At 37.8% G+C, this 9,913-nt stretch overlaps 1 pseudogene; it reads right to left on the bottom strand.

Annotated features, from left to right (window-relative positions):
• Positions 1 to 5,908: 5,908 nt before the first annotated feature.
• On the bottom strand, positions 5,909 to 5,976 carry LOC138848024 (U6 spliceosomal RNA; annotated as a pseudogene).
• Between the last annotated feature and the right edge of the window lie 3,937 nt (positions 5,977 to 9,913).

Here is a 9,913-nt window from a genome sequence, read left to right as displayed (position 1 = left end):
CTCCTTGCTCCTGGCTTTGGATTGGCACAACTCTGGCCATTGCAGCCAACTGGGGAGAGAACCAGTGGATGGAAGACCCCTCTCTCTTCTCTGCCTCTCTCTGTGCAACTCTGACTTTAAAATAAATAAATAAATCTTTAAAAAAAGATTTTTTTCTAATTTTAGATTTGTTCTACTTCATTGCCACTTCAGGGTGTGTGTAAGGAGTGCATATCCAGTTTTTCTATTTTGGAATTTTGGGATTTTGTATTAGCTCTGCTGTGTATTCATTTTTCTTGAGCATTGGTGATATCTTCTCCTTAGTTGTATTAAGAGAGAGAGCAATAGCCCTCATGTCTTTTTAGGTAAGTAAGACATATTAAAAACAGAGCATTCAGTATACATTCATAGTATTTTGACTTGTTCAATTGATTTTCCTGACCTCCCTTGGATATTCTTGGTCTTTGCTGTACAACTTTCTATACTCATTAATTCTTTGATATTCCCAAATCCAGAAAATGAATGACTCAACAGCTGTGTTCCTGTATTTGCTGGGACTCAGGGTAAGAAGCAAAGTGGAGGTGTTCAGGAATCTAAAGTTACATGCTACATAGCAAAGCACATCATTTCCTATACAAAGTGACTGGGAAATCCAGAATCTTTTGCACACATATTGGATCCTGAACTATTACTGGACTATTCAGTAAGATTTTAATGTATTTATTTTCTGTGTGTGTGTTTGTATTTCTAAATAAACTCTGCTGGGCTACTTAACATTAACATGTATTGCAGAATTCTTTCATCAGTTTTTACTTTTAAAAAGTTTCTCTTTCAGTTTTATGGGAGAGGGTAGAAGTTTCCTGCTATGTAACTGAAAGTTCATTCATTCATTAAAGTTAAAAATATTTGTTGCAAATTGGTAGAATACTATTAATTCTCATGTGATTTACATGAAACTAAATACATTCTCTATTTTGTTTTGCTTAAAATTTCTGCATGTGTGGACTTCTTTTTTCCTTCTTGCCCCAAATCCCTTTGTGTATTGGGATGGCAAATGGGTTTTACACTGGAGAAAACATGTTATTTTGGCAAAGAAGTACTTAGCCTTCCTGCTTCAAGTATTCAAATATTGCATTGGAAATCAGTATATTTGTTTACTGTACAAATGTCCTTCATACAATTTTGTAATCTTCTGGGATGGGAGAGGAAGCAGGAAATAGGAGGATTATGGGTGGGAGGGATGTTTTGGGGGAGGGGAAGCCACTGTAATCCAAAAGCTGTACTTTGGAAATTTATATTTATTAAAAAAATTAAACAATTTTGTAATCTTCATCTTCCTTTTTATTTCATCCTTTTTAAAAAAAGATTCATTTATTTTACTTGAAAATCAGAGTTACACAGAGAAGGAGAGAGAGAGAGAGAGAGCAGTCTTCCAACCGCTGGTTCACTCCCCATTTGGCCACAATGGCTGGAGCTCTGCCAATCCAAAGCCAGGAGCCAGCAGCTTCTTTTGGGTCTCCTATGCAGGTGCAGGAGCCCAAGGGCCTGGGCCATCCTCTACTGCTGGATAGTAAGTCTTACTTGCCTAAAAAGATGGATAGTAATTTGAGTAGCCAGGACTTGAACTGGCACCCAATTGGAATGTCAGCACTGCAAGCCACAGCTCTACTTGCTACTCCACAGCATCGGCCCCCTAAATTCTTATGAGTATTGCTACACGATTGGAATTTATAATTGATAATGCTGAACAATTGAAACTGTCTTATTTACAATTGTAGGACTGGATATGGCAGTTCTACTTGAAGTAAAGTATGTAGCCTGCTTATTGTATGATTTTCGGAAAAGCATGTATTTATATATAACAGCAGATCTGTTAATCATTTAAAAGTGAATTGTCATGATTACCCAGATGTAAAGAATGCAATATGTGCTAATGAGTTAGCAGTCACAGACATTTAGAATTAGAGGGATTTTAGAACTTTTTCAATACTGCAGTTTTTATGAAAAACTAATAATTTTTTTTATTTGACAGGTAGAGTTATATACAGTGAGAAATCAGAAAGGTCTTCCTTCCATTGGTTCAGTCCCCAGATGGCTGCCACAGTTGGAGCTGTGCCCATCCAAAGCCAGGAGTCAGGTGCTTTCTCCTGGTCTCCCATCCGGGTGCAGGGCCCAAGCACTTGGGCCATCCTCTACTGCCTTCCCGGGCCATAGCAGAAAGCTGGACTGAAAGAGGAGCAACCAGGACTAGAACACTTTGCCCATAAGGGATACCAGCACCACAGGTGGAGAATTAACCAAGTGAGCCACGGCGCTGGCCCCCGATAAATTTACTCTTAACAAAATATCAAAATATCTTATTTAGTATAAAGTTAGTCGTGAAAAGAGACTACCTTGTTGAACACAGAAATTTGAGATTATATTTCTTGGTATTAATTTGCATCTTAAGGCTTATTGCCTAGTTTATTTCAATATTTCAATCTAATATTCCTAATAATATCTTGTACTTAGTGGTTCACTGTGTGCCAGACAATATTCTTTTGATTTTTTAAAAGATTTATTTATTTATTTATTTGGAAGTCAGAGTCACACAGATAGTGAACAAGAGGAAGAGAGAGAGAGAGAGAGGTCCTCCATCTGCTGGTTCACTCCCCAGATGGCCTAAAAGGTCAGAGATATGCCAATCTGAAACCAGGAGCCAGGACCTCTTCAGGGTCTCCCATGCAGATTCAGGGGCCCAAGGACTTGGGCCAACTTCCTACTGCTCTCCCAGGCTATAGCAGACAGCTGAATGGAAAGTGGAGCAGCCTGGACTTGAACCGGCCTCCATATGGGATGCCCCCACTGCATGCAGTGGCTTTACTAGCTACACCACAGCACTGGCCTCAAGACAATGCTCTAAAATGATGCATTAATTATTCCCAAATATTGAAAAGTGGCATGGTACACATTTGAATGTGTTGTTTTGTACTAGTTGTAGAAACAGTTTAAAATATATTTATATTTAAAAATGTAAGCTTTGATCTAAAGGTTTACTTTCCCTTAAGGTGCCTGTTTGGAAACTGAGAGATCATTGAAGTCTCAAGATAGAGTACAACTGATCTTATCCAAGCCTCCTTTATCACATGAGGATGCTAAATGCCAAGCCCAGAGAAGTAAAGTGAATTGTTCAAGGTCACATAGGTAAGTTGTGGCAGGGATAATTCTGTATTAGCATTAGGTATCCTGATACATAGGCCACTGTTCTGTCAATTTTGTACTCCTTCTGGAGTTAAAGATTCTAAGTTGTGGAAAATTGAATTTGGAAATTTAGTGGTTGCTATGTTGTTATGGTGAGAAATTTCTGTGTATAGCTATGAGTTGCTTAAATTTTATTCAATATATTTTTCTAGTATGTTTGCTATTTATTTGAAATGTATAACAAGTAGCTTCATCTATTTGCCAAAAGAATTTTTAAAGATTTATTTATATTATTTGAAAGTCAGAATTACACAGAGAGAGAAGGACAGGCAGAGAGAGTGGTCTTCCATTCACTGGTTCACTCCACAGTTGGCCTCCATGGCTGGAGCTGTGCTGACTGGAAGGCAGGAGCCAGGAGCCTCTTCCTGGTCTCCTATGCAGGTGCAGGGGCCCAAGGACTTGCACCATTTTATAGTGTTTCCCAGGCCATAGCAGAGAGCTGGATAGGAAGTGGAGCAGCCAGGTCTTGAACTGATGCCCCTATGGAATACCAGCACTGCAGGTGGCAGCCTCACCCACTATGCCACAGTGCCAGCCCTTGCCAAAAGAATTTATAGAAGCTATTCCATATATACACTTAACAATTATTTAGTTACTTGACATGAACTATCCCTGCATATTTGAAAATTTTGAATGGTATCACTTGGGTTTTAAGAATGTTATATTTTAGGTCTCTTAATATTTTTAGTGATGATGTTTTAAAGGCCCTTTCTGTTTTATGAAAAATGATAAGGATTTTGTTTTACAATGGCCATAGTATTACTACTTAAAGCAATAGATTAAATAAAACTTTTAAACAAAGTCATTTAATACTGAATTCTAACACACTGGTATATTTTAAAGTGAGAAGCCGGATTTCTTTCAGATATTCTAAAGAAGAATGATAATCAAAATTGAAGACATCTACAGTTTTTAATCACTTGTTTTAAGTATTGGTCATAATGGTCCAATTTTGAGTTTAATTTTAATTAGCTTTTAAATGATTCAATATGTTTTATAGAAAAAATTCGGAGAACATAATTATATACTCAACCTCCCTCCCTTCTTTTTCCTTCTTTGTCATTTTTTTTAGCTTATGAAATGACATTTTCAGTTTACATTACATTAAAAAGGGTTCTTGAATCAAGGGACAAGTTTAACAGGCAAAAAGCAAAAAGATCGTAATTTAGAGGGAATATAGACAATGGCTCTAAACAATATTTGAATATCACATCTAAACAATATTTGAATAAATTGATAAATATTTTAATTTCTCCTACTAAAATGCTCAAAGTCTTTAATTATTTATCAAATATTAGTGCAAAATTATGGATTTAAATGATCCCAAAAAGTGATGAATTTTTGTGTAATAAAGTCCAATTTTTGTCAAGGCTTTTTGACAGTCTCACAGAAAACTTATGTTTGTGAATGGGAAGAATAATACCAAAATATCCATACTACCAAAAGCAATTTGCAAATTCAATGTAATCCCAATCAACATACCAACGATGTTCTCAGAGCTAGAAAAAATGATGCTAAAATTCACATAGAAACATGAGAGATGCTTAACATCTAAAGTAATATTATAAAGCAAAAAAAAGCTGGAGACATCACACCATATTTTAAGACATATTACAGGGGTCAGCACTATGACATAGCAGGTAAAGTCACCGTCTGCAGTGCCGGCATCTCATATGGGTGCCAGTATGTTTCCCAGCTGCTCCACTTCTTATACCCCTCTCTGGTATAGCCTGAGAAAAAAGTAGAAAATGGCCAAAGTCTTTGGGCCCCTGCACCTGCATAGAGACCTGGAAGAAGCTCCTGACACTTGGATTCAGATCAACAGAGCTCCGGCCATTGTGACCATTTGGGGAGTAAACCAGTGGATGGAAGACCTCTCTCTCTCTCTGCCTCTACCTCTCTGTAACTCTGCCTTTCAAATAAATATACTGCAAAAAAAAAAGAAGAAGTGTTAGCACTGATATAATAACAGACACATAGTTCAATGGAAAAGACTTGGTAGCATAGAAATAAACCCAAATTTCTACCAGCAACTCATATTTAACAAAGGAACTAAAATGAACTGGAGAAAGAAGAATCTCTTTCACAAGTGGTGCAGAGGAACTTGATTATCCATATGTAGAAGCCTGAAAAGAGACTCCAACATCTCTTACACTATGTGAAAGTGAACTCACAGTGAATTAAAATGTAATCATAAGACCCAAACCCAAGTACACATAGGGAAACTCTAAATATTGTCAACACACAATAGCTTTTGGGTAAGATTCCAATAGCAATAGTCACAAAAATAAAAACAGAGACATTTGAGTATATCCAACTAAGATACTTCTTCACAACAAAGTAAACATCAGAGTGTAGATACAATGAACAGATGGCAGGAAAAATTAAAACTCTGAATGTTTACAGATTTCCAGAACATTTACATGAATTGGAAAAACTCCAAAAAATACAGTGAAGAAACAGGCAAGGATCTGAATAGACATTTCTCAGAAGAAATGTACATGGTCAAAACATGTGAATATGCCCGATGTCACTAGCCATTATGTAAATATAAATCAGAACACCATATCAGTCTCCAACACCTGTGGGAGAATACAACACTCAGGTGTTTGTGTGTGCAGCAAGTGGGTTTAGAGGACCCTGTTCACCTCTGGAGAGCAGAGCCTACAGGGAGGTAAAGAAACCTTACTGCGCAGGGGCATGCTAATCTTCTCTGTATCATTCCAATTTTAGTATATGTGCTGCCAAAGCGAGCACATGTGCTGCCGAAGCGAGAAAGAGATGAAAAGAATTTATCTCAGCTAGCCACTAATATTCAAGAAACAAGGTCTTCAGGAAAGCCAACTCAACTGACATTTTCATGTCATTGTTAAATAAAGGAAAAATTATCTAGGTTCAGCAATACGTAGTTTATAAGAGAAAGACTACAGAGTAATTTCCTTGGCATAGAAATAACTTTTTTTTTTTTTTTTTTTTTTTTTTTTATCCATGAGGGCTTGCTATCACCACCACACACCCACATCCCATATACAAATGCCTGGCTTGAGTGGTAGCTTCTCTGCTTTGAGGCAAGTTTCTGCTAGTGTGCACCCTGGGAGGAGACGGAGGATGGCAGAAGTGCTTGGGTCCCTGCACCCAAATGGGACATCAGAATGAATTCCCAGTTCCTGGTTTTGGCTTGGTCAAGCTTTGGCTATTGCAAGTGTCTGGGGAGTGAAGCAGTGGTTCCCTCTTCCTGTCACTCTGCCTTTCAAATCAATAACTGTTGTTGGTAATGACTAATAATGATATTCACTGATTGTCAAATTTTGAATCTATTAATTATAGACAATTTCTCTTTGTATTTTTAAACTTTCATAATGTTCTGTAGCCAATTTCATCACTAGAAATAAAAACTTTTCCTCAAAAAAAAAAAAAAAAGAAACCTTACTGCTTTCCTAATGTGCTTATTAAGTTCTTGACCAGCGCCTGTTAGTCTTGCCACAAACTTTCTAGTCTTACTACTTTCCTTCTTCTTCTTCTTCTCTGTGACTTGTAAAATAGTATACATTCTATATACTGTGGATACTTTTGATTTATTTTATTCCTTCGGTCTCCTATGAAGTTCCTCCACAAAAGCACAGCCCTCAAAATATTCATTCATTTATGCAGTCTGCAGATTTCATGAGCTACTAAATTCCAAGTAGTATGTTAAAGGCAAGATCTGGGCCTAAGAGAAAAGTGGTCTAAATTCTGTGCCTAGAAGAGGATTTGGGACATAGTAGAACTTCAGTGAAGTGCTATGTGAATGACATGCACTCATTAAATGAGTAATCTAAAGCATACACTTCATTTAAGCAACACAGCAGCCCTACTCACCTCAGGTAGAGCAATTGAGAGGAATAATGTGAACAAAAATAAGACATCAATAAGTTGAATAATAACAGAGAAAAAACAAAATGAGATAGATGCCAACATTACTGAGCTATTTTTGAGGAATTAAATTGATAGAGGGGCTGGCATTGTGGCCAAGTGGGGAAAGCTGCAATCTGTGAGGCCAGCATAACATCTGAGTTCCACTTTGAGTTTAGGAATCTCCACTTCCAATTTAGCTCACTGCTAAACACCTGGGAAACCAGCAGAAGATGGACGAAGGACTCAGGTCCTTGCCACTCATGTGGGAGACTTGGATGAAGCTCCTGACTCCAGCATGCCCCAGGCTCAACTGTTGAAACTCTCTGGGGTGTGAGCCAGCAGATGAAAGCTATCTATGTCTTTCCCTCTCTCTCTAAATCCACCTTTCAAATAATAAAGATTTAATAAACAAATTAACTGATTTCAAAATACACAAAAACATGAACAATACTATATCATTTTTATGCCAAACTGATAAAAAATAACAAATGCTAGAGAGCACATGGGAAAAGAAAACCACCATATATGGTAGGTGAAAACACAAGTTAGTACAGATGTTATGCAGAACAGTATGGTCATTCCTTAAAAAGGATAAAAATTGGGGCTGGCGCTGTTGTGCAGTGAGTTAAAGCCCTGGCCTGAAGGGCCAGCATCCCATTTGGGTGCCAGTTCTAGTTCCAGCTGCTCTTCTTCCAATCCAGCTCTCTGCTATCTCCTGGGATAGCAGTAGAAGATGGCCCAAGTCCTTGGGCCCATGCACCCATGAGGGAGACCCAGAGGAAGCTCCTGTCTCCAGGTTTCAGAATGGCATAACTCTGGCCTTTGTAGTCATCTGTAGAGCGAACCAGCTAATGGAGGACCTCTCTGTGTCTCTACCTCTATTGTAACTCTTTCAAATAAATAACAAAAATTAAACTAAGATAAAAATTGACCTACCATGTGAGAGTTATCTTGCTCTTGGCTATATAGAATAAGGAAATTTTATTAGAAGGAAAGGAGGAGAGCATATCAAAGATACAGCAATTTTCCCATAACACAGCCACTATAACACAGTTCACTGCAGCCAGGATGTGAAACCAATCTAGCTGTCCATCAATGAAAAACAATGGACAGGGCAACCTCTTTTAGATACAAAAAAAGAACAAAATATTATTAAATTAATTGAAATAAGCCAGAAGCAGGAACACAAATGTCACCTGGTCCTTGTCGCATGTGGAAGTGAAAGAAAATAATGGATCTGAACACAGAACTGTGATTACTAGAGGCTGAGAAGGGAAGCAGCTAGGGATAGAGGGGGATTGGATAATAGGTATCAAAAATCAAAGAGGCAGAAAGAACTTCTGGTGTTCCATAATATAATGAGATGACTACATTCAACCATATTAGGTTCTGTGTAAAGAACTGAAGGAGAGGAGCTGGTAGTCTCAAATCATGGAGAAGAATTAGAAACTGTAGTTGCTTGGGGGCCAGCATTGTGGCACAGTGGGCTAACACCCTGGCCTGAAGCACCAGCATCCCCTGTGGGTACCAGTTCTAGTCCTGGCTGCTCCTCTTCTGATCCAACTCTCTGCTATGGCCTGGGAAAGCAGTAGAAGATGGCCCAAGTCCTTGGGTCCCTGCACCCAAGTGGGAGATCTGGAAGAAGCTCCTGGTTCCTGGAATCAGATTGGCAGAGCTCCGGCCATTGTGGCCATCTGGGGAGTGAACCGGCAGAGGAAGACCTCTCTCTCTCTCTGCTGCTACTTCTCTCTGTAACTCTGTCTTTCAAATAAATAACTCTTTAAAAACTTAATAAAACTGTAGTTGCTTAGCTTGATCACTTTTTACTGCATAAATGTGTGCAAATATTGCACTACACCCTGTAATAATGCATGACTAGGACACATTAATCACAAATTATTTCAATGAAATTTTAAAAATTAGAAGCATTTCTTTATATTAACAATGAACTATTTGAAAATGAAATTAGAGAAACATTTCCATGCATAGCAGCATAAGAACCAGGAACCAATGTCTTCAATGTTATCAGTGATGAATCAGATTCACAGCCCCCAGCACTCAGTTTTTGCCATATACTTTACCATGGCAATTGTGGGCATATAGTAGTAAATCAATGGACAGGAATCCTTTGTCTCTAAATCTGCTAAATAAATAAACAAGGAATTCATCAAAGAAAAAGAGATATCAATTTGGATGCCAGGCACAAAAACACATGCACTTGAGCTATCCTCCAGTTTGTGATGCCAACAAATCTTTCAGACATGTTACATTTTCAGAGACTTTTCTGTAATCTTGCTAAGCTTTCTGGAAATCTGCCTTATAGCAAAGGGTTTCCCAATTCCATTACACTCATGATTTTTCTTTTGTGTGATATATTAGTTTACCATCTAGAGATAATTTATGGTACAAAACTTTTCTATGCATGCATGTTTTCTCATTTGTGAGTCTATTCATGGGAATTGAAGACTGATTTATAACAGAAATACATTTTCCAAATTCATTGCATAGACTTTTGTTCCTTATGAATTCTCTGAAGTCTGTTGATGTCTAATTTCTGGCTAAAGGTTTTATTGTATTTACAGCATGCAAAGACTATCACCTTTTGTGAATTCTGTGTCTATACAAGCCTGAAATAAAGAAAATGTTTTTGCACAATCAGTATACGCCTAAGAAACCACCTGTGTCAATTCTCTGATGTACCATTGACTTCTGACTCTAATAATATTTATAAGCTTTCTCCTTTACATGAGTCTCTGTTGGATAGGATGTGATTTCCAGCAAAAGGTTTTGTCACAATACT

The sequence above is a fragment of the Oryctolagus cuniculus genome, chromosome 21, assembly GCF_051225735.1.
Source record: "Oryctolagus cuniculus isolate XC-2025 breed Fujian yellow rabbit chromosome 21, ASM5122573v1, whole genome shotgun sequence".
NCBI classification, from domain to species: domain Eukaryota; kingdom Metazoa; phylum Chordata; class Mammalia; order Lagomorpha; family Leporidae; genus Oryctolagus; species Oryctolagus cuniculus.
Note: the sequence above shows the minus strand (reverse complement) of the source record. Positions and strands in the feature narration are given on the sequence as shown.